The sequence below is a fragment of the Pecten maximus genome, chromosome 17, assembly GCF_902652985.1.
Source record: "Pecten maximus chromosome 17, xPecMax1.1, whole genome shotgun sequence".
Lineage (NCBI taxonomy): Eukaryota > Metazoa > Mollusca > Bivalvia > Pectinida > Pectinidae > Pecten > Pecten maximus.
In genome coordinates, this window is record NC_047031.1 from 4621056 (window position 1) to 4646287 (window position 25232).

At 33.1% G+C, this 25232-nt stretch overlaps 1 protein-coding gene across 1 annotated transcript in view; it reads left to right on the plus strand.

The window, feature by feature from the left end:
* The first annotated feature begins 265 nt into the window (after positions 1–265).
* The window catches only part of LOC117315848 (GA-binding protein subunit beta-1-like), a 133304-nt gene continuing 108337 nt past the window's right edge, over positions 266–25232 (plus strand). The window contains exons 1-2 of the mRNA XM_033870251.1: positions 266–345; positions 17018–17101. The gene's annotated coding sequence lies outside the window, so the exon portion shown is untranslated. The remainder of the gene's footprint in view (positions 346–17017; positions 17102–25232) is intronic.

A 25232-nucleotide genomic window follows, 5' to 3' on the forward strand; every position in this document is an offset into this window, starting at 1 on the left:
AAAAACATTATCGATTGATATGGATACAATATATGTCTATTGCAACATAACATACCACAGTCTGTCTATTTCTTCATCTGTGCTTTTAAGACGCATGCAAAATATCTGTATTGAAAATGCAATCTTTAACGATGCTATTGATTTGAGTTTGCTAAATATTTATGCAATCATGTAGTTAGGCAAATGCATTCCGATGATAATGATTAAAACTTGTAAATTATTTATACAATCCTGCAATTTTAATGTCAACTTTTGATTCAGTCCCATGCATTGAGAGAGGCAGCAGCATCTGGTCATCGGGACATCGTGGACGTGTTGTTAAAGAATGGCGCGGACCCTAATAAAGTGAGTTTTTAATGTTTATTCCACTCGTTTTATTTAATGTTTCATGGCTGGGCTATACGTTTACTGCCGTCTATACTGTTAACCTTCCATTGGTTTATCAAACAGAAAGCATTGTATGCACATATAGTATACAACACATTTCCTTTGTATACAAAAACATAGAGGTACGATTTTTTATTTTTCAAATAAAAAAAATTAAATCATTTTTTATTTCAATTATATCCATCACAATTTCTTATTCAGAGCTTATCTAGATCAAGCAGTTTTCCTAATTTATTGAAGTGCCAATCATATTTGCCATATTTACTGATTGCTGGCCTTGTGCAAATACATATAAAACAGCAATTTACAGCATTTTGCAAGTCTCACCTTAAACATTATACTAAGCTCTTTATTTTTCAATAAAGGAATGTTGAAAATAAGAACGATTGACAAAAGTGCGAAACTATTAAAAATACTGTGAACCCATTATTCTATAATTAATATTGACTTTTGATATTGGATCTGTTAAAACTATGACCAGTAATTACCTTCCTTGAAATCTAAAAGTTAGTCTAGAAAAAGGTCCTCGTCCCATGTTGGTCCCGTTATTTTTATATTCGAAGAGCGAATAAAGACCAATTATGAAAAATTCCATCCATTCTCACATTTGAACTAAACCAACCAATATTGGGAAAAAAACTAACAATACATGTATATACCATTTTTTTTTTATACAAGAATTTTATTCGTCCAGCATTATTGATATATATATATATAATGATAATAAAGTTGAAATGCCCATGTGACGGTAAATAATAATAAAATAAAAGGCCAAACACATATCTGCTGTCTCCCTAGTACTTTTGCGGCTACATCCTGCCGTTCTTCAGGGGATTATATATATGTGTAATAAATAGAGATTTCCTGGGTTGGGGAGCCCTGGGATCAAACCCCTGAACAGTAGTGTATCCTCACGCAGGAGGACTTGCTCACTGCACTCAAATTAATTCTAGGAGTGTGTAGAACGGAAGGTAACTTTTAGCAAAATGTTCTCTTCACTGAAGTATATTAAGTTTCAAAAAGATAAGTTCAGAAGGTATAGTCCAAAATGTAAGAAGTAAATTTAAAGTATCAAATAGTATAATATATACTATACATATATATATTTATATGTGGCTCTACTTGTTCAGTACAGATGCAAATAATGGAGAGATTAAAATATTCTAATAAAGAAACAGAACAGAAACAACAAAAGAACACCACATTATACATTCGCATTATGGACTCAAATATATAAACATAGCACATCAAATCACAACCATAGCCACCCAAACAGGTATACATCATATGAAGATTGACATATTAGCGTTACAACTGCTGAATCATGTATATGCATACTATTATTGTAGTACACAAATGACTAAAAATTGGCATATATGTCCAGTGAACGAGAGAATATACCTATAAATCACAACAGTATAAAAAAATCAAATATGTATGTACATTTGATCAATTATATTAGTAGAAATCGAAGTCCACAATATAAGAATTAAAGTTAAGTTGAAAACAGGATAAGTACTACCACTTATGTAGGTAAGGTTGGGAATAAATCACGTTTCTCATTCATTTTGACATACAGTGATGGTTATTGTTGTTTTATATTATCAAACACAGGTCGGTAATTACAATTTCATCTACCGGTCCTCATCCATTTGTCCACTACAACAGCAGTTAAAAAAACTAATTTTCGAACATATCTTTTCAATTAATCCATACCAGTGGGGTGACACCTAAAGGAGTGTCACAGAAAGAATGAAGTGTAGTTAGGGAAGATAACTCTGGTTGAGCACGAAAGACTGAGGATGATACAGAAATGTCCGTCTTGAGTTCGGAGGTTCAATGCACGAGTCCTGGTTTATATCAAAATCGGTCAATGTTAATATTTCGACCAATAAGAAGCCTCAGCGTGGTTCTATGGCAAGAAAATCTGTGAGGTTGAATTTGCATCTAAATTTTCACCAATTTAATTCCTCTATGAGGTTGCTATGGCAATGAATCCTATGTGGTTGTATTCGAATTCCCATATTTACCATTTTGCATCCAAATTCAATGTCTAAACTTCGACCAATCAGAAGCCTCGATAACTAGTACACTGGTAACCCCCAAAACCTTTATTTCCTTTCCTTTAGCATTCATACCTTCACTTGCTCTTAATTTCCTCACTTTCACTTAATTTCCTCACTTGCACTTACTTTGTTCGCGGTACATTTAAAACTCTCAATTACGTTTAAATATTAATACTGCCGCGAGGAAATTGAAGGATTTGGGGTTATCTCTCACTGTAATAATTTTCACAAGCCTTCAGTTTTCTGGAATATGACACATTAATTGATTATTAAATATCAATTGGCATCTATGCAAGCATACGTTCAGGGTCTCTTGTGTGTTGTTGTTCAGTGAGGTAATCACTCACTACTATAAGGAGACCCAGCCTCAAAACGATCACGGTTGCAATATATACACGTGGTGATGAAACAAGCAAACAATCAGCCCTAAGAGTTATCGCCCCTTACTACACTCCATTCTTTATTTCATCAAATCTTTCAATGCATACATTGTTTGACAATATTTTTGCTATTTCGTATTTGAATGACAAAAAGTGATTCAAACCTTCAAGACTAAGCCTTAGTTTTTTCATAACACAGAGAATATATATCTACAATTTCACATATAGTATAAGGAAAGTAAAAGGTAATGAAAAGCAGCTGGTATCTCCAAAAAGTACTGTTTCCAATTCAAAATCAGTTACTTTACTAGTTTTATCAAATATTCAAGGTTTAAAATTTGAAAGTTGAAAGTATTGTGGACATTCCCCAAAGATGCTCTATGGTTTCCATTTCTGTATTGTGAGAGACTTTAATAGTTTTTAAATAACCATTTAGAGGAAGAACGCGGTGTTGTCGCCAGTATTGAGATCACTGCATTGTTGTATCTTTCAGTACATATTTTTAAAAGCATCATGCTGTTTCCATTTCTGTTCAGCTGTTATTTCAATCAAACGTGTATAAATGTCCTTAAATCCTTTATTATTCTTCAATATCATGTAAATATGACTTGGTACCAGTGGTCTTTCTATTGTATTTTTTGCCATTAAGAATAGATCTAGATCCTTACATATTTGTTTGATGGACTGACATATACTCTGATAAAGCAAAAAAAAAAATATGATTCTTATCAAATTTCTGTTTAAAGTTTATAAAAGATAGAAACTTATTATATTGATCTAATAAATCACAAACATTTTAACACCTTTTTTTAAAACCAGTTTCTGTTAAAAAAGGAATTGTTGCCAATAGAGAAATTGGGTTATACCAAATCGGAAAGCTTAAGAATTCTTGCGAAGTTTGTACTTGTGCTACTTGTGAAATTTTAACCAATGCATGAAAAATATTTTTCCAAATGTCAATATCAGTTCTGCAATGTTTAACAAAGTACCTAGGTCTGATATATTTTCAACAATATTGATCCAACATTTGTTTCAGTTCTTAAGTATTCTTCGCAATCATGTAGACTTTAGACTGCAAATAAATTGTGATGTATTCATCATTTTGAGGTCTCCATTTACTTAATTTTGAACAATAGTACTTCTTTTAATTTTGTCAACTGGTGATTTCTAAATAAAATTAAGGAAAATATTCTACAATTGTTGTATAATGGCGTTGTAAGTGGTTGGGATAGATATACACACATGGTTTAATTTTGGTATAATGATTGATTTCAATTCTACTATCCTACCAACAGATGTTAGAATTCCCCGTAACCACTGACTTACACTGCTCTATTTATCATGGCTTAAGAATAATTTATCAGAGCAATTTCTTCTAAGTTAACTGAAAAGTCATGACATAGTAATTTTAATTTTGTTTCCATCCATTTTAGATTCAATCTGTGATGGTACACATCTGCACTAAGTTTTCCCCTTCCTTTCCAAATAACTTTAGTTTTATCCTTATTTACTTTTAAACCAGATTTTTTTTTTTCCAAAACACTCTAATATATTTAAAGTTTCACGAGTTTCTAGATCCATCTAACATTATTGATGTGTCATCTGCAAACTGTGAAAGTTTATGAGCTTTTTATCCAATTTGAATACCATGGATATTTTATTATTCCTAACAAGAATTGCTGATATTTCAGCAACAAGCAAGAATAGATATGGAAAGACCGGGTCCCCTTGTCGGCAGTCCTTCTGTATGTTAAAGAAATCTGACAGACTACAGTTTTGAGTTATACAATGTAGAAAATGTATTTTCATATAAAGTTTTTATCCATATTTTGGCTCTATCTCCAAAATCAGAAAAAGTCAATTACTTTATTTAGAAATTTTCATGAGACTGCGTCGTAGGCTTGTTCAAAGTCTATTAAAATTAAAAACCCTGGTATTTTATTCAAATCAGCATAAATTATGATGTCATAGATTAGTCTTGTGTTTTCACCAATGCATCTTCCAGCTAAAAAAAAATGTGTTTCAGAAATAACACTATCTAGAACTGTTGTTAGTCTATTTGCTATACAAGCTGATGCTTATTTTTTACAATGTTTAAAAAATTATAGGTCTCCAATGTTTTAGTAAATGTCTATAATTATCTACCTTTGGTATACAAGTGATGCTACCTTGTCTTAGTGTAATCAATAATTCCCCATTTATGTAGCCAAAATAATGGGATCTTATAATACAACATTTCAAATTTATCCAGAAAAATCTGAACAAGGAGACTTGGAAAAATCTGAATCAATCACACACGATCACAGGTAAATCGGGCTTTGTGCATGTGCATCGATGTTCCGGAACTTATTCCACATGTTATAGTAAATCCGCCATTACGTCAGACCAAAACATCGTCAATTTTAAACGCACACAAAAAGCACATCGTTTCATTTAGGCCACTTCAACAGTTACTACATCATCCAAAAACTATCACACTTATGGGATATATATAATCTTGTTGGTAATGCACATTGTTGTCATTAATCCGTATTTTCGAAAATCCATTGGGTCCTATTTGACATGTCCTAGTTTTGTAATTAAGCCAACCTTACGCTAAACCAAAACATCGTCAGTGTTAAACGCACACAAAAAGCACATCGTTTTGTGTAAGGCACTACAAAAATAACTGCATTATCCTAAATCAATCATACTTACGGGATATGATCTTGTTTATCATGCACATTGTTGTCATATATCCGTATTTTCGAAAACCTCATAGGGACTTTTCGAAAATTGAAGATTCCCGCCGATCTTCCCTGCGGTGTGCTTGACTTTCATACTAAAAACACAAACACTGTGACAGCAAATTGTGATATATTTCACATTGATGACACTTCTGCACTTTGACATAAATGAAATTAAAGCACTTAATTGGAAACGGGTGATGATTTCAAATAGAAATTATGAATATCGATAATTCTAATCCTGTGTCTGGTTTTCAAGTTTTCTCCAATATGGCGTCAGGTGAAGACTGAACCGAGCGACCGCAAAGGATTGTGGGAAGGTCAATGACCACCACTTAGACATAGGGCAAATAGAGAGTAGCCAAGCTCTCTATATATGTCTCTGTATATACTTAAAATGAGAGTTTTCTAACAGCAGTTCCACTATATATATATAGCCACTTGTAGTCGAAGGATCAACACATGACATATTGAATACATGCCAATTATTCCCATTGGTTCCTTTCAACTATACTTTTATTTGAATGTCCAAATAAATTGCTGCTGCTTTCACTTAAGAAAGTGTAGCACAACCATTATTTAATAGCATATGCGTCCTGTATTTGGAATTCGAAATTGATGTGTTGTGAACCAATTTTAATTGTTTTTAAATGTTCCAAGAAAATCCAGTGTTTATACATTTCTGTACAGATGTGCTTTCTTAATCTTTGAGCAAAATCACCATGTAATGATAAGATGTAATGATAAATTTAAACAGTGGAAAAAACAATTACTATCACCAGGTACATCATACACATTGTCAGTCTGATTTTGAATTGTAATTTTTTGTTGGATATCATAATGTACATGTATACGCCATTCTAGATGTTGATTTAAATACAACTGCAAATGTCAATTCAAAGAAAAATATCTCTAGAAATTACACCAAAATAATGAATAGATCTGTCTATTTTTGTATTCTTAAAAAATCAGATATTTTTCCTTAAAAACTGTCAAGGTAATGTGTAATTGAAGAATATATAGAACAGTCTTATTTTTTTTATCTATATGTTGCAATAAATTGAATAAGTCTTTTTTTACAGTAGCTTTTAAAGCATATACCAGTTTAGAGTATGACACTATATATACAGTATATTCTCTACAGTAGGCATAAGCTTAAGATTCATATTACCGAGAGTATTCTGCATTGTGTCTATCTAGATCTACCAGTATTTTGCAGAAAAATGTCAACTTTGCTGTAAATTATTTTACTTTAGGAAAAATAATGGCATATCTGTAATATCATTTTTTAAATATTATTAAAATGAGGGGAAAGAAGTGCAGTTCCAATAATTAGTAATGTTGCACTGGCAGTGTGATATAGCAGTTTCAATAGTATCCTTTTTTATGGAAGATCTAAGATTTCTACATGTTTCAAATTCAAAATTAGATTTTAAGTGCAAAATAAAAACTAATTTGTTGGGGGAGGATAACCAGATCAACCAATTTACCAATTGTGTGTCTTGAATATTGGCTGTGTTGACGTGCGACTTTGGTAATAGTTGAAGCGGACGACCCGTGAAATATGACCTTTCATGACATTACTTTTTTAATTTATAATTTCCGACATACCGATTCTGCAGGCGGGAATTGTCGGTATGTTCCGTCCACAATCAATTGCAATCGCAACATATCGGCTAATTTTCGGCAATCATCGGAAATGTGCCGAATGTTCCCTGTTCCGTCCTCGAAACCATAACTCGAGCTACATTTTATTCGCACGCTATAACAGATATATTTTACAAAAATGATTAGTCAGAATTATGAACACACCAACTGCATTTACGTAACGTCAGACTTGTTATGTGAACATTTTCTGCAGACATCTGCACCAGGGTTCCTTAGTGTTACTGTTTCCGTTTCTCGCAGATTTTTTTTCTGGCTGTACCATCCCGTAGGACGTTATGCGAATTGGACTAGAATATTTTACATACGTGCACCTGAACGGGAAAGAGCTTCGCTCGGGCAGCTTCGCTGACCGAAGAGCTTCGCTCTTATTATGATTTGTATAAAAATGTACTTCCTCTAAAATTTCTTTCTCATCAGTTATTAGCTCACTTGCCCTTCGGGCAGGTGAGCTAATAACTGATGAGAAAGAAATTATTATGCAGTGGCGCTGCGTCCGTCGTCCGTCCGTCGTCCGTCCGTCCGGCCGTCCGTCCGGCGTCAACTTTTCCATTCAAGCAACTTCTTCTCAATAACCAAAAGGCCCAGATACCTAATATTGGGCCTGTAGCATGCTGGGGAGAAGGGGTCCCAAATTTATTCAAATGAATGACCTTGATCTTTATTCAAGGTCACAGGAGTTCAAAAGGCTAAAATCTTCAAACGACTTCTTCTCAATAACCAAGAGTCCCAGGGAGTTGATATTGGGTCTGTAGCATGCTGCGGTAAAGGGCTACCTAGTTTGATAAATGAATGACCTTGACCTTCAAGGTCACGTCGATCAAGTATGCTTAAATCTTTAAATGACTTTAATGAATAGCCAAAGTGCGGAGAGACATTATATTGGTCCTGTAGCATGGTTTCAAATAACTGCAGGATTCATATATGAAAAGATCACTGCATTGCAGGTGAGCTATTTGGGCCCATTGGGCCCTTGTTACTTAACCACTATCTTTCTCTATTTTAGTAATATTTTTATTAATATAATTATATGTATCTAAATTACCAAAAAAAAATCATTTATAGTTTTTCTCCTCCTTCTAGCCAAATTACGTTTAATCTGACTATATGACCGTTCATCTTAATCTTTATGAGGTCTTCTAACTCATTCTTTTCTCCTCATACATTTCCAAATTAGATACCCATGAATTACTTTTTCAAGCATTTCTATATCAGATATTAACATTCTTTCTCTTTTTTCGCTTTCTCTTTTTTAAATGATGCATGTGATAGTGTTGTTCCCCTGATCTCCGTGAAGAGTGTTTCCCAAAATAGTTTATCATCAATACTGTTGTTTTTATTCGGATAATTGTATCTTTAACTTTTTGTACATATTCATGGAGAAGAAAATTCTTTTTTATTTCCGTAGGCCTGTGTGGTACACCTTAACCACTCGGCCACCGCGGCCCCCGCCTTTTACAAAGTAATTAATCTAAGTTCTAATGATATAATTCAATGGTGTGATCTGTATCCGACATTAATATTAGTCTTATAAATAATGTTTAAGAGGTTTTATATGGTGAGGAACAAAAATAATCTTCCTTATTTAATTGTTCTTTTTTCTCCATGTATATCGCTTGTGGCTGGGATAGAAATCTCTAAAGGATCATTCAAATTATTTTCTTCTATTATTTTCAATAGGCATTTACGTGCATTAGGATAAGTTATATGTTAATAATTATTAGTATTTATATAAGGGTCTACAACTAAACTGAAGTCCCCTCATAGGATAGAACTAGTATCACCGCAACTATTAATTTGTTCATCAATTTTTTTCATAAAAATCAGGATCAACTCTATTTGGACCATACGTATTAACTAATGTGAGTCTATTTCTCTCAATGCTAACATCTAGCACTATTACCTTACCTTGCAAATCACTCCATAAACAATACATTTCAAATTCAAAGTTATTGTTAAAAAGAATACATACTCATCCCCATTGTTCAGTAATTTCTTTCAGTGGTCTTTTATGAAATGGGTGTCCTGTAGACAGATAATATCATAATCAGTGCAATGACTTGTTTTTTGAAATTAAAAGCATCAGCCCTTTTCTCTTTTTGACCTAATCCTCTACAGTTTGCAGATGGTTAGGGACCAAAGGTATTTTAAAAGTGGAGGAAACTGGCGTCGAATTTACAGTTGAAGTCATTGTAACGAATTATATCGCAGACTACAACCAAAAAATTCAACAAATCAACAATGTGTCGTCAAACAAGCTTTGGCATCCATAGAGAATTTCCAAAAATAATATGTCTAATCGAATCGGCATATTTCAGTCAGCAGCGAAAAAGACGTTGTCTGTGTCAGCACCTTTTCGATGGTATACACAGCTTCATGCTTTACAAGAATCAGCTAGGCACATCCACGTGAAAATAACTTGCAGACAGATGCTAACATAGCTAGCGTGAATTAAATCAAACCGATTCGTCGCGAAGCTTTCCACGAGAAAGTTAAAACGCTGCATGACTATTACACTTGTATTCAATATGATTTCTGCTTTTTGTGCCAATGCTCCTCGCCAAAAGCATCTCTCTATTGTGAAAATAAGTATATATAACGAATGAAATTTTGGTTAATGATTATCACTCTGTTGAATAATTCAACTTAAATTCAAGCGATATCACATTTTTGTTTTTTGCTTTAAAAACAACTAAGAATAAGGCAAAATTACTTTAACGATTGGACATGTTTTGTATTGTATTTGAATGGTTTTAGTGACCCTCAATTATAACCAATTTCATTTATAGATATTCAGATGTATTGATTTTAACCAGCCGTATGTATACAAACTGTACATTGGATGCATGATACACAGCCGGCGGTCCAACTGTCTTATCTCCCTGCCAAAAATAGCAAGTTACCAAGAAATCAATTCAAAGGAAATTAATTTTCATATTTATGATAAACTAAAAAAAGTGCTAAGTTTGACTAGGACCCCGATATTGTTATACGAACATCATATCAAAGAAGAAGAAAATGTTAAAAAAATAAAAATATAAAAAAAAATATTTAGAAAATACACCAAATAGTTTAAAGATGACTGCTGACAAAGAAAACTTTTTTTTTTAAAATTTGAACAAGTTGTCGCATGTATGGCCAGATAGGATCAGGGACTGTGATCATTTAAATGGTTGTTACCTAGATACGAATCACAGTAGCTACAGCTTCCAGTACTAGTTAAAGGTTACAGGACACAAAGTTTACATAACTGTGACTGATTATGACATGCTTTTTGTTGATGAATCATCGGAAACAATTAAATCGAAACCACTCTAGTGTATCCTAAATAATATGTAAAAGTATATTTCCTTACCACTAGGAAGAGCTTTGCAATTCTTGAAAGCAACACTTGGAAGATTAGTTCCTAATTTGTAATCACGGATAATCAACATATTTCACTACACATATGGGAGAGACTAGCATTGTCGGTGTGTAATTAAAGTAAACATTACACAGAGCATATATTTCATTGAAACGGCGACAGTAAATCAGTCGAACCTGTGAATAAAGGACACATGAGGGACAAGGCAAAATTGTACTTTACAGGGAGGTGTCCTTAATATAGAGGGCACTGAGTAGTGTCCCTTATAAACGAAGAAGCAAACAAAAACTGATTACAGTACAATATATATACTCTGATTAATTATAAATTAACACTAAAACAAATGAATACAAGAGGCCCATGGGCCTTAACGGTCACCTGAGATATGAAATATTTCAGCTAATCTAATTGACCCCTTTTGGCCCAATCCATCAGTTCAAGGGCTCGTCAGGGTCAACATGTGCATATCATTAAGCTGTCGTCCTATGCTGATAATGTTAACCAAGCTAGAGTCATAATACAAATCCAACAAGTAATAGTCAAAAATAGGATTTCCTTATATATTATAGCAAATTTACCCTTTTCCAACGGGCAAAAGTGAGACCCATTAGACCCCTTTGTCCATGAAAAGTATTTGATTCTATTTTATATGGGTACTGAGAAAAAGAATTTTGAATTTTAGTCACTTTGACCCTTTTAATGCACACCCATCTGTCACTGGGGTCAGTCAGGGCCAACATGTGCATACCATCAAACTGTTATCCAATGCTGATAACGTTAACCAGGTTAGAAAGAGTTCCAATACAAATCTAACAAAAAAAAAAGGCAAAAAATGTGATTTTTATTTTAAAACTATAGTATAGTTTACTCCCTCCCCAGGGGCAAACGTGTAACCCCAGGGTTAAGAAATTCATAAATTTCGGTAGAGCACCATAACACCTTCCCATCTCTGAAGAGTGCTTGTTTCTGCCATATCTAAGAGTAGATCAGAAGATTTTTGAAAATTCAGTCAATTTGACCCTTTTTAAAATCACCCATCAGCCCCTGGGGGTCATTCAGGGCCAACATCTGCATACCTTCAAACTGTTATCACATGCCCATTTTAGGTCACCGTGACCTAAAAAGACAAATCATTAAAGATAAATGCTTAATTAATTTTCAATCATTCATCTGACAAAAAAAATGAAGTTGATAGTTTTTAATTTATATTAAGCCTATAGTTTCAAAACATATCAAATTATACTGAATATCTATTCAGACAAATACTCAACAAAGTCAAAAAATGAAATCTAGTTCTTATTAAAACAATTTGTATTAATCATCAATTTTGTAAAATAAATATGTTTGAAATATCTTTTCTATTACAACATTAACTCTTTATAAATGAAAGTGCATTTTCCTTTGTTGATTATAATTCCTTAGCATTTATTTCGAGATATATTTTCTGAAATCCATATAGGGATTTAATTTAATAAATACCGTTTTCTGGTTCAGTCAATTACTAGAGTGTATACAAAGACACTTGGAACTCCTAAGCTGTGCTGTTTTTAAGATATTACGTAGTCATATGCCGAGGAGTTCCGAGTGTGAGAAATGGCGGCTGATAGCCATGCACTTGCTAGTTGCGCACTGTCAGATTTGCTTATGGTTATTTTGTAGGCAAAACAATTATTACAGGCATAACTATTGCTTTGTCCCTCTTTTGTGGTCTTGATAATTATTCAATTACCACCTGACAATTCTGGTTGTCTATGCTATGGTTGAATGACTTGCTGTCCCCGATGTGGTTGAATAAACAAACACCTCTGCCGATGGCGATTAGTCAGTCTCCTGTAATTACTGCCCATTGTTACACTCAAGTGACCGTACAATAAATAACTGATGTAGTGGCTTCCCAAGTTAACATTGCTGCCAATGGAATTGAGTAAAACAATGACTCTACTAGTAATTAGAAACTTTTTTTAACACAAATAACAACACAAATATGGTTTCTTGTGTCCGTTATACGGAATTTTGTACTACTTTACGAACAAAAATAAGTGCCCACTGTCCGCATTAATAAGGCTTCCACTATATACATTATATCTATATAGTGATTTGTATTAGGAATTCCTGGAACTGTCCGTTATAGAGAGGTATCCGCTATAACAGGTTCGAATGTATTAGAAAACAGATACCATTCCCTTTGTTATTTACATTTCCATTCGTTATAAACTTCATGTTATTTCCGCATGGAAAATAATTTGATCAGCAAACAAAATGATGGACTGGAAATGAACGACATGAGCGACTTAAAACTATTCAACTTCGAACAACTGTGTGCGCAAGCTAGGTACGTCCACGTAGCTCAACATGACCCGCTGACAAATGCTAGCGTTACCAGCGTGAACTTAATCAAACCGATTCGTCGCGAACCTTTTCCACAAAAAAAAAATAACATTAATCACAAGAATTACTAATTCACCAGGTAACATGATCAGGTGGTCTTTCCTTGATCAAAACCCCTTACATTTTTATATCTTTATATATTTCCTTAAAACTATCACATGGAATTGATATAGATTCGCATTCATAATATACATTTATATTTGGGAAAATCACTTTGCAACATGATAGACAATAATCAGGGACTGACCTTTTGAATTCTTAAACTCAGTTAAATGGATCATCACGAGGTATCTGTTTTCTTAAACAATAAAAGAAAACATAATATTGTGGTGATATGATATGCAAGAGTATATTGCTTCACACAATTCACACAAGAGGACACATCAGGACATTGTGGATATTTGCCAAAAATGCGCGAAATCTATTCAAGTGAGTTATCAAAGTTCATTCCACGTTGTATATTAGGAATGTCATGCCAACAAAATTACTGTCATATAAACTGTTCGTCCTCTTTGTTTCTGTTTGATTAAAACATATATCTACATATAACAACCAGAACGTATCCTTTATTATGCAGCAAAAATAAAGATACATACTACCATTTTACACATCACTTAAATTATTATATATCTAAGGATGTCTCTTGACCGACCATGACAACGTTACATATCACGGGTGATATGACGCTTGAATGCCGACATATGGTATACCACTCGGAACTTGCGTCTTTGTTTTTTTTATGGTATTTAGTTTATTTGGTAGAAATATTCGCGTGTAAATATTTCCACGTGTTATCAGCTCATGTGGATAATTTCGCGGATATTGAATGATCGCGAAATAAGCAAAAATGACCACGCCGCGAACATGTCCTCTTTTACAGTATATATATACATCGTATTTCCTATGAAAGCGATAATATGATTTGAAATATCAATTTTCATTGATAATACACATTTATACTGGGCAAAACTCAATTTGCAACAGGAAAAGAAATGATCAAGAATTGACTTGTGAATTGAATTGAATTGAATAGAGAACTATGTTTTCTTAAATATTAAAAGGAAATATATGTGGTGATATAATATGCAAGAGTGAGTCTATTGCTACACACAAATCATACAAAAACATATTCTCAGAACATTTCTAAAATGTTGCCAAGGAAGTGAGTTTTCAAAATCCATTCAGCATTATATGTTGGGAGTTTTATGGAAACAACATTACTGTCTTATAAACTGTTCGTCCTTTTTTGCTTCTCTTAAAGTGAAACAATATATGTGCATGTAATGACCAACACGTATCCTTTAGTACACAGTAAATAGAAATACAATGAAATGGTTGAAATATCTTCGATTACAAAGTTTCAAATCATGTTTATTAATTGAATCGGGTAGCAATTACTGAAAACATAATATAAAACTTTTTTTTTTTTTTAGATATTTACTAATCCAGACCAAAGAGTTTTCTTAATCTATCACAGTGTCAGTGATAATTTACATGTTTAATCAAGGGTGGCATGTAAAACAATATTTTGAAACTTATCTAAACATCAAACAAATACATCAAAATATAACTTACATATCCCATTGCAAGTACAACTAGATACGTGTTAGCTCCATTTCGCACATGTCGAAAATTTCATTTCGGTAAAACAGTTTTTTGGAGTTTCGAATATTTAGGTACACACTCTTCTTAATAGCACGAACATGATTGAATCAACCTTATTTTAAGATACAATTAAACAATATGAATAATGTCAGAAAAATATAACAATCTACTGACCAATCTGCAACTAATAACTAGTTATATTGTTCGTGAGTTTCACAATTCGGTTTAGTTTACACATCTACGAGAAATAACATTGTTTTCCAAATGCCATACAAAGAAATGAAAGCTTTTTTTAAAAACTATACAAATTTACTCTTTATTACTCTTAGTTGTATTCACTTTTTTTCTAGTCTCTAGATTCATGCGATAACTCTTATTGAAGTACCATCGGAAGAAACCAAATAGTTGTTCAGTGAGTAGGTCTCGTCCTTGAAACTTTTTACTTGAACTGGACGTAATCTGTCACAATATTTGAATCTGTCGAAACAGACGAATTGGCTTTTTTCGTTGTTTTTTTTTATTATTATTAACTTACCAGTTTCAAAATTAAAAAAAAAGTCAACAGTGATATTTGGATAACATATTGCGCGCAGAGATTTTGGGTGTAGATACCACGAGCTATCCGTTCGTCACATTTTGCAACATTTCCCGAGCATATTATTTTGAAAACATAAAGAACATGTAATGATTATCCACATACATATTCCGCGTGGTAAGATTATGAACAGTCTAGATAAAGGAACTTTGGAATAACATGATTTCCCATAGACTACATTGTTTACATTTACCACTGTGCTGCTTAAATTGAGTCTTCAACACTGGCCCACTTACCATAATTTTGAGGACGGTTATCTCACAAACATGTAAATATATTTTTTTTAAATTCATAAGAACTTTTTTACATGGTCCACCGTCTTGTTTTGATTTTAGCACCAATAATTCACCTTAATTTACAGCAAATCACATAACTCAACTTCTCCAGACAACAACACACTAAAAACAACATATGAATTTTGGGAACTTTTTTCATTTGAATATCCGATCAATAAGCCATAATGTATCCATCCTGTTATTCAATTTTCCCCCTAAACGGGGATAACACAAAGTGGATTTTGATTTGGTTCTCTGGTCCCTAAAGCACGTTTCCGTAGTATCTGATCAAAATGATGCTTGATAACGATTGTTTGACATTACACTAACCAATCAATTATTATAATAACAATCATTGAACATTATGTCGATAGTGTGTTTCCCATTGTTTTTAGTTTATAATGAAGTAATCGTAAATAAGAAATGTATTGCTATACCAATTGGTTGTTCAGATTATTTCATACTTGAGTGGATTAATGTTACTCTTGTGTGTATTTATGTTAAGTGTAATGTTGTGTTTTTACATTCACAAGGGGTTGTTTAGTTATGTTCCAAGATAAGACTGTACTGGATTAATTTTAGTTTTTTTTTTTCAATTGACGCTTGACAGTGTTGATGTTTAAAATGGATAAAGTTTCACATAACACTTCTTTTTTCTAGTAATCAACACAATCATGATGACAACTATGTCTAACAAAATGGCTCTTTACAGAATTGAAACTATGTATAGACAATAGTTGAAACAATTACGACCAAAAATATTAAAAGTATAAATCAGGAATTCGATGTAAAGAGAAACACAGAAAGTTGCTAAAAGTGACAGGATAATAACGGAAAGTGTTCCTGAGTGTTACCATCGTCAACCTGTAGGATTTCACAAATTACGAATTAGACAATTATTCAATTATATTTGTATGAATGGATTCAATAAATATAACCTATTAAAGTAGACGTTCAATCAAAGTGAACCAATGTACCAAGTACAATACGCCCAGTAAAAGATGTGTCCGTGACAGGTCATGAATGAGGGCATGAACAACATTTTGGTGAAGTTTAACATAACGTGCGACATTCCGCTCGTCGTTTGCTGGCATAACCGAAGTATTAAGCTGATAAAGAATATCGATCCCGGACAAAGATGTTACCTCTTTGATGAAAGTCTAAATGTTGGTCGAAATGCCAGTTTTTGGTACATGACACACCGCCTAGCTATGAATGGTTAACGTGATCATTATCCATAACAAATTACTCACATAGATATCCACTCATTTCGGTATTACGTTTCAATAAAAACATTATCGATTGATATGGATACAATATATGTCTATTGCAACATAACATACCACAGTCTGTCTATTTCTTCATGAAAAGCATACTGATCATCTGTGCTTTTAAGACGCTTGCAAAATATCTGTATTGAAAATGCAATCTTTAACGATGCTATTGATTTGAGTTTGCTAAATATTTATGCAATCATGTAGTTAGGCAAATGCATTCCGATGATAATGATTAAAACTTGTAAATTATTTATACAATCCTGCAATTTAATGTCAACTTTTGATTCAGTCCCAAGCATTGATAGAGGCAGCAGAACGTGGTCATCGGGACATCGTGGACGTGTTGTTAAAGAATGGCGCGGATCATAATAAAGTGAGTTTTTAAAGTTTATTCCACTCGTTTTATTTAATGTTTCATGGCTGGGCTACACATTTACTGCCGTCTATACTGTTAACCTTCCATGTTTCCGTGTGGTTTATCAAACAGAAAGCATTGTATGCACATATAGTATACAACACATTTCCTTTGTATACAAAAACATAGAGGTACGATTTTTTATTTTTCAAATAAAAAAATTAAATCATTTTTTATTTCAATTATATCCATCACAATTTCTTATTCAGAGCTTATCTAGATCAAGCAGTTTTCCTAATTTATTGAAGTGCCAATCATATTTGCCATATTTACTGATGGCTGGCCTTGTGCAAATGCATATAAAACAGCAATTTACAGCATTTTGCAAGTCTCACCTTAAACATTATACTAAGCTCTTTATTTTTCAATAAAGGAATGTTGAAAATAAGAACGATTGACAAAAGTGCGAAACTAATAAAAAAAACTGTGAACCCATTATTCTATAATTAATATTGACTTTTGATATTGGATCTGTTAAAACTATGACCAGTAATTACCTTCCTTGAAATCTAAAAGTTAGTCTAGAAGAATGCATACAGCTTTATCCAGTTAAATGACGTATGTAGATAACACTCGATCTCTGATTACTATAATCGACCTTACACTAAAGGTCCTCGTCCCATGTTGGTCCCGTTGTTTTTATATTCGAAGAGCGAATAAAGACCAATTATGAAAAAATCCATCCATTCTCACATTTGAACTAAACCAACCAATATTTGGAAAAAAAACTAACAATACATGTATATAACATTTTTTTTTATATACAAGAATTTTATTCGTCCAGCATTATTGATATATATATATATAATAATAATAAAGTTGAAATGCCCATGTGACGGTAAATAATAATAAAATAAAAGGCCAAACACATATCTGCTGTCTCCCTAGTACTTTTGCGTCTACATCCTGCCGCTCTTCAGGGAATTATATATATGTGTAATAAATAGGGATTGCCTGGGTTGGGGAGCCCTGGGATCAAACCCCTGAACAGATAATATCATAATCAGTGCAATGACTTTTTTTTAAATTAAAAACATCAGCCCTTTTCTCTTTTTGACCTAATCCTCTACAGTTTGCAGATGGTTAGGGACTAAAGGTATTTTAAAAGTGGAGGAAACTGGCGTCGAATTTACAGTTGAAGTCATTGTAACGAATTCTATCGCAGACTACAACCAAAAAAGTTCAACAAATCAACAATGTGTCGTCAAACAAGTTTTGGCATCCATAGCGAATTTACCAAAAATGAGATGTCTAATCGAATTGGCATATTTCAGTCAGCAGTCAGCACCTTTTCGATGGTATACGCAGCTTCATGCTTTACAAGAATCAGCTAGGCACATCCACGTGAAAATAACCTGCAGACAGATGCTAACATAGCCAGCGTGAATTAAATCAAACCGATTCGTCGCGAAACTTTCCACGAGAAAGTTGAAACGCTGCATGACTATTACACTTGTATTCAATATGATTTCTGCTTTTTGCGCCAATGCTCCTCGTCAAAAACATCTTTATTGTGAAAATAAGGTTATATAACGAATGCAATTTTGGTTAATGATTATCACTGTGTTGAATAATTCAACTTAAATATTAAGCGTTGTCACATTTTTGTTTTTTTCCTTAAAAACAATCTAAGAAAAGGCTTAATTACTTTAACGATTTGACATGTTTTGTATTGTATTTGAATGATTGTATTGACCCTCAATTATAACAAATTACTTATATAAATATCCAAATATTTCGTGATAACAATAAATTGCAAATATAGTATAGTTGTACTGCTAATCCTCCTGCTCTAATGTTATTATCGATTTCAGAAGCTACGGTCGAGAATGTTTCGAATTTGCAGAAATCAAATGTATACAGTTTAATCCAAATATCAACAATATTATATTGATACTGATAATCCCTTCAGCCAATATATTGCTTCCGTTTTTAGAAAAAATAGATACAAGTTGTCTATGATTACTTATGACAATACAAAGATTCCAAAATACCGTTGGAATATCCTAACTTGACCTACCAATATCATATTTCAAAATGGGATGCTTTCAAATACTCCATGTCTACATTGACCACAAAAATTACCAATTCACCAGATAACGTGATGAGATGGTGTTTACTTGAACAAAACCATTTGTGCTTTTTATATTTTGATATATATCCTAAAAGCCATCATATGCAATTAATAGATAAATATACATTGGTTATATGAACTTATATTGGGAAAATTAAATCCTAAAACTGAGTTATATGGCGTTTTCTTAAATAATAAAAGAAAGCTTATTATTGTGAAAGATGACCGATTCTACCATGTTTGCTATGCAACGCCAGTTTTGATTGGTTAAAAACCATGTATTATTTTCCAATAACACACGCTCGTGCCAATAATACACGCTCGTGAGTCACGGCTGTTACAATTTTATATATCTAATATTCACCCATTTCATATAAGGTTACTATAGCCGAGTGGGCTAATGGGTTAGTCTTTCATTAAATTTTCGAATCCTACGGAGTCCCCCTTTTTTTCTTTTTTCTTTCTTTTTATCCTTTTTTTTTTTTTATTTCCAAAGTCAATGCCATATGATAGATGCTCTTGATCGTAGTACTGTAATGCCTGCAAAGAAATGTATATTTCATGAACAAATAATGCTATACTCACAAACAAATTACAAGGTTTTCCCCGGGTTTCTTTGCTGTTTTTCTATTAGAAAGAGGTCGATCTAACAGTACATGGTAGAATAGAAATAATCAACTTTGACTCGTGTATTGTTGCAAGATATACAATTCGGACTCGGATATGTTGCAATTTTATTAATAACTCAGGCCGCAGGCATACCTTAAGTGTATTATATCCTGCAACAATACACGAATCATCGTTGATTATTTCTTAGATAAACAATGTTATATACTCAATATATATATTGCCGACAATGCCAGGTGTAGTCTACTATCACGCGAGTGAGCTACGTAAATACTTCTGTGTACAATCTTGACCAGGTGCAGACTACGCTGATAGTGGTCACGCACGGCCGAACATCAAGTGTGAGACGAGGTGACATAAACACATTCGAGAAGTCAGCTCGTCACGTACATTCACAACAAATATGTGTGGTGATAAAATTGAACAACAGTCTGTCGATTGCTTCACACCAATCACACAAAAAATGGTTCTCAGGATCTTGTAAATTGCATTTCTGCCATCTCACCCTACCTTCAATATAATCTCTCTCTCTCTCTCTCTCTCTCTCTCTCTCTCTCTCTCTCTCTCTCTCTCTTGTATGTGATTGTGGAATATATATATAGTAGAAATGGTAAATGTGTATTTGTGACTTGTGATGATGCAATATATTTACAGTACATTAAATATTTATTGTTTTCTTCCATACATGTATATTGGATCAATCACTGGCGTAAGGAATCGTGGTAAGGGATAAAGGTACAAATTATTAAGTTTGACTCTCCGGTTACTTGAAAATCGCGTCATGTTCATTTTCATAAAAGTCGGTTTGTTAGGTAAATGTAGTTAAGTGAGGGCCTAATGCATACTTTCCTTTTACGTCACCCTTCAACAAGCTTAGGTTTTGAATGAGGTGTTTTTATAAAGCTTATTTTAAGAACATCGAGTTTTGTCCGTTTCAATTTTCATGGTTATTTGAAGCATCGTGTAAGGTTTTCAAATTAGTTTATATCAGATTCATTTAGGTTCAAAGGCCCTATGAGTTAGATTTAAACCAGCCATGTATATACAAACTGTCTACTAAATATATTATAAAAAGCCGTCGGTCTAACTGTCTATCTCTCCCTGCCAAAAAAAGCAAGTTACTAAGAAATCAATTCAAAGGAAGTTAAATTTCATATTTATGATAAACTAAAAAAAGTTCTAAGTTTGACTAGGGCCCCGATGTAGTTTTTCGAACATCATATGAAAGAAGAAGAAAATATATGTAAAACGCAACAAAGAGTATGAAGATGACAGCTGACGAAGAAAATTGTTTTCAAAATGTAAACAAATTGTCGCATGTAGGGCCAGATATGTTCAGGGACTATGATTATTTAAATGGTTGTTACTTAGGTACGAGTCACAGTAGCCGCAGCTTCCATTACTAGTTAAAGCAGGAAAATGTTACAGGGAACAAAGTTTTACATTACCGTGACTGGTTATGACATGCTTTCGTTGATGAATGGTCGGAAAAAAATAATCGAAGTCACTCTATTGTATTCTAAATTATATGTAAAAGTATAATTCCTTCCTTCTAGGAAGAGCTATGAAATTCTTGAAAGCAAAACACTAGAAACAATGAATCCTAATTTGTAATCGCGGATCATCAACATATATCACTATACGTATGAGAGAGACTAGTATGTACAATTAAGAACAAAACAGGTTATAGATTTCATTGCAACGGTGGTATTAAATCGGTCGAACCTGTATATAAAGGACACCTGAGGAATAAGGCAAAAATGTTGTCCTTCATTCAACGATTCAACGAGTTGTGTCCCTCATAAACGAAGAAAAAAAACAAAATCTGATTACAGTACACTATTTATCTGCTGATGTATTATATTTAAACACCTAAACAAATGAATACAGAGATCCATGGACCTTAACGGTCACCCGTGATTTTAAATTTTTCATTGAATCTAATTGACACTTTTTGGCCCCACCCATCAGTCCAAGGGGTCATTCAGAGCCGACACATGCATATCATTAAGCTCTTACCTTATGCTGAACTTCTTTTAAAAAGTTAAAAAGTATTCTATTAGAAAGCAAACAAATGATTGACAAAAATCTGATTTCCTTTTATAATATATAGGAAAGTTTACCCTCTCCCAACGGGCAAACATGAGTAACCAGGGTCATGGAATTCGCGATGTTGGTAAAGCACCATACGACCATTCAATCTGTGAGAAAGTGTGACTCTATCTTATATTGGTATTGAGATGATTTTCCCAATTTGGCACTTTTTAACCCGCCAATCAGGTCCTTGGGGTCAGTCAGAGCCAATATGTGCATACCATTAAAATGTTATCCCATGCTCATTTTAGGTCACCGTGACCAAAAGATAAATAATAAATATAAATATAAATTCTTAATTAATTTTCAATTATCTGACACAAAAAAAATGAAGGTGATTGTTTTGATTTATATTAAGCCTTTAGTTTAAAAAAAATCTTGTAATATCTATTCAGACAAATACTCAACATAGTCGAAAAAGTGCATGTAGTTCTTATTTAAACAATATTATTAATCATCAATATTTTGGAAAAAAAATATGATTGAAATATCGTTTCTATTACAACATTAACCCTTTATAAATTCAAGTGTATTTTCCTCCGATAATTATAATCCATACGTATTTATTTTGAGAAATATTTTCTGAAATCCATGAAGGGATTTAATTTAAAAATACTGTTTTCTGGTTCAGTCAATTACTATAGCATATACAAAGACACTCGGAACTCTGCAGCTGTTCTTAATGTGTTGCGCAGTCATATTCCGAGGAGTTCTGAGAGTGAGAAAATGGCGGCTGACAACCATGTACTTACTAGTTGCGCCATGTCAGATTTGAATACGGGTGTTTTATAAGTAAAACAATTATGGCAGTAATAACTTTTGCTTTGTCCCTCTTTTATTGGTCTTATAATGATTTAAATTACTAACTGATCATTCTTGTTGTCTAAGCTATGGTTGAATGGCTAGCTGTCACCGGTGAAGTTGGGTAAACAAACACATATGCCGATGGCTATTGGTCACTCTCTTGTAATGACTGCCCATGCTTACAGGTAACAGGACAATCAGTGACTGATGTAGTGACTGTCCAAGCTAGCATTGATGCCAGGGGAGACACACAAATAGCAACACAGCTATGGTTTCTCGTGTCCGTTATACGGAATTTTGAAAAAAAAAAAAAAACAACATTATGTACAAAAACAAGTGTTCGCTGTCCGCATTAGAAAGATGTCCGCTATATGCATGATATTTATATAGTGATTTCCATTAGGGTTTCCTTAAACTGTTATAGACAAGTTTCCGCTAAAAAAGTTGTCCGCTATAACAGGTTCGACTGTATCAGAAAACAGTTTAATTTCATTTATTACACCTATTTCTGTTCGTTGTAAATTTCACATTTTTCTGAATGAAAAAATGTTTTGGTCAGCAAACAACATGATGGACTGGAAATAAACGGCATATGCGGCTTAAACTTAATCAACATTCAACAACTGTGTGTTCCAGCTGGGTACATCCATGTAAAAATGACCGGCTGACAGATGCTATTGTTACCAGCATAAACTTAATCAGACCGATTCATCGCAAACCTTTCCACCAAAAAGTTCAAGAGTATAACTCTTGATCTTTATGGAATAAGTCTTGCTTTATATCGTTTACTAGTGTTTAAACTACATTTTATTGATATTTCAAATGATACCAGTTAAGAACATTTCATTCGGTCGGCAAACAAAATATAGCACGCACATGCGAAGATAATATGTTGTGGTAAGGTAACGCGCGGGAACTGGATCAAACCGATTGTCGGGAACATTCCACAAAACAATAAATTTCAACGTTTAAGGTGATCATCATCTATAACAAATCAATCACATACATATCACTCATTTCGGTATACCTCTTAATGCTAACAAAATCGATTGATATCAATAAAAATAGATATCTGTTTGTGGTTATATAATATACCATAGTCTTCTATTGCTTCATCAAAATCATACTGATCATCTGTGAATTTAAGACGGAAGCAAATTATCATTTTGGCAAATGCAATCCTTACCAATGATACTGTTTAAAACTTGTAAATTATTTGTACAATCCTGCAATTTGATGTCGACTTTTGATTCAGCATGATGCATTGGGAAAGGCAGCAGCAAAGGGTCATCTTGTCATCGTGGAAATGTTGCTAAAGAATGGCGCTGACCCTAATAAGTTTAGTGTTAAAGTTTATTCTATTTGTTCAATGTAGTGTTTCTTAGCAACAAATTAACTGTCATCTGTACTGTTAAGCGTCCGTGTGATGTATTTTATAGAGGAAATGTATGCACATATAACATACAACACATTTCCTCTAATATTCACAAATACAAGGATTCGATTTGTTTTATTTCAAATCTGAAATTTAATTCTTAAATATAATACAATATTATATTTACATTTAGAGCTTATACAGCTTTACAGTTTCAATTAGATATAAAAAGCGCAAGTGATGATTGACATATTAAGGACGACCTTGTGCATATGCATCAGTTTACGGTTATATTGTGGTTGATTTGACGGTGAAAAAGATGATTTCGTGCAAACGTATACTTATACATTATCTTACTTCGGATATGTTTGTACTTAAATCTGATCGTTATCGAGGTCCTTGGTCACATTTATATTATATTTATCAAGAAATATTATCTATATATAGATAATTATATTTATTATTTATTCACAAGCTAACCGATAATAAGTATGTATATATTAAAGTATTTAGAATGTTGCCGTTATCCATCCATGTAAAGAATACATAAAAGAAGTATTATGTGACCAGTAACATTGGGTTCTAATACTTTTTCATGTAGGGAAAGCATGGTCTTTCATTAATGTGTACAGCATTTTTCTATCTTTAGTTACATTATCGTTTACATTTGTCTTTCGAATCTGAAGCTAATTGTCGTATTCCAAGCAACTGGTTTTCATTTGACAGAAACAGTGACATTGACCTTTGACATCTGAGTATGAAAGAGTACTTAAGATATTGTGCAGCAACCACATAAGAGGCCATGTCACCTTCTTCTCTGGACCTCTTTTTGATATTGAGAAAAAAGGGTTTAAATATTCAAATATATTTGACGGGTGTGACCTTGAATTATGTAACACTTCACCAGCATTCTACAGGCCCAATACCAGGTATCTTGGCCTCAAGGTTATTCAGTTGAAGATTTCAAGGCTTTTTGCACGTCTGGCTTCAGTGGTCTTTAATGAAGGTAAATGCCATTCATTAAAAACAAACCTATAGCAGCATTCAAAATTTGGTACAATCACTACAGAATGCATGTGCATTTGAATTGTTGAATTGTCCTTTTGTGTCCCATC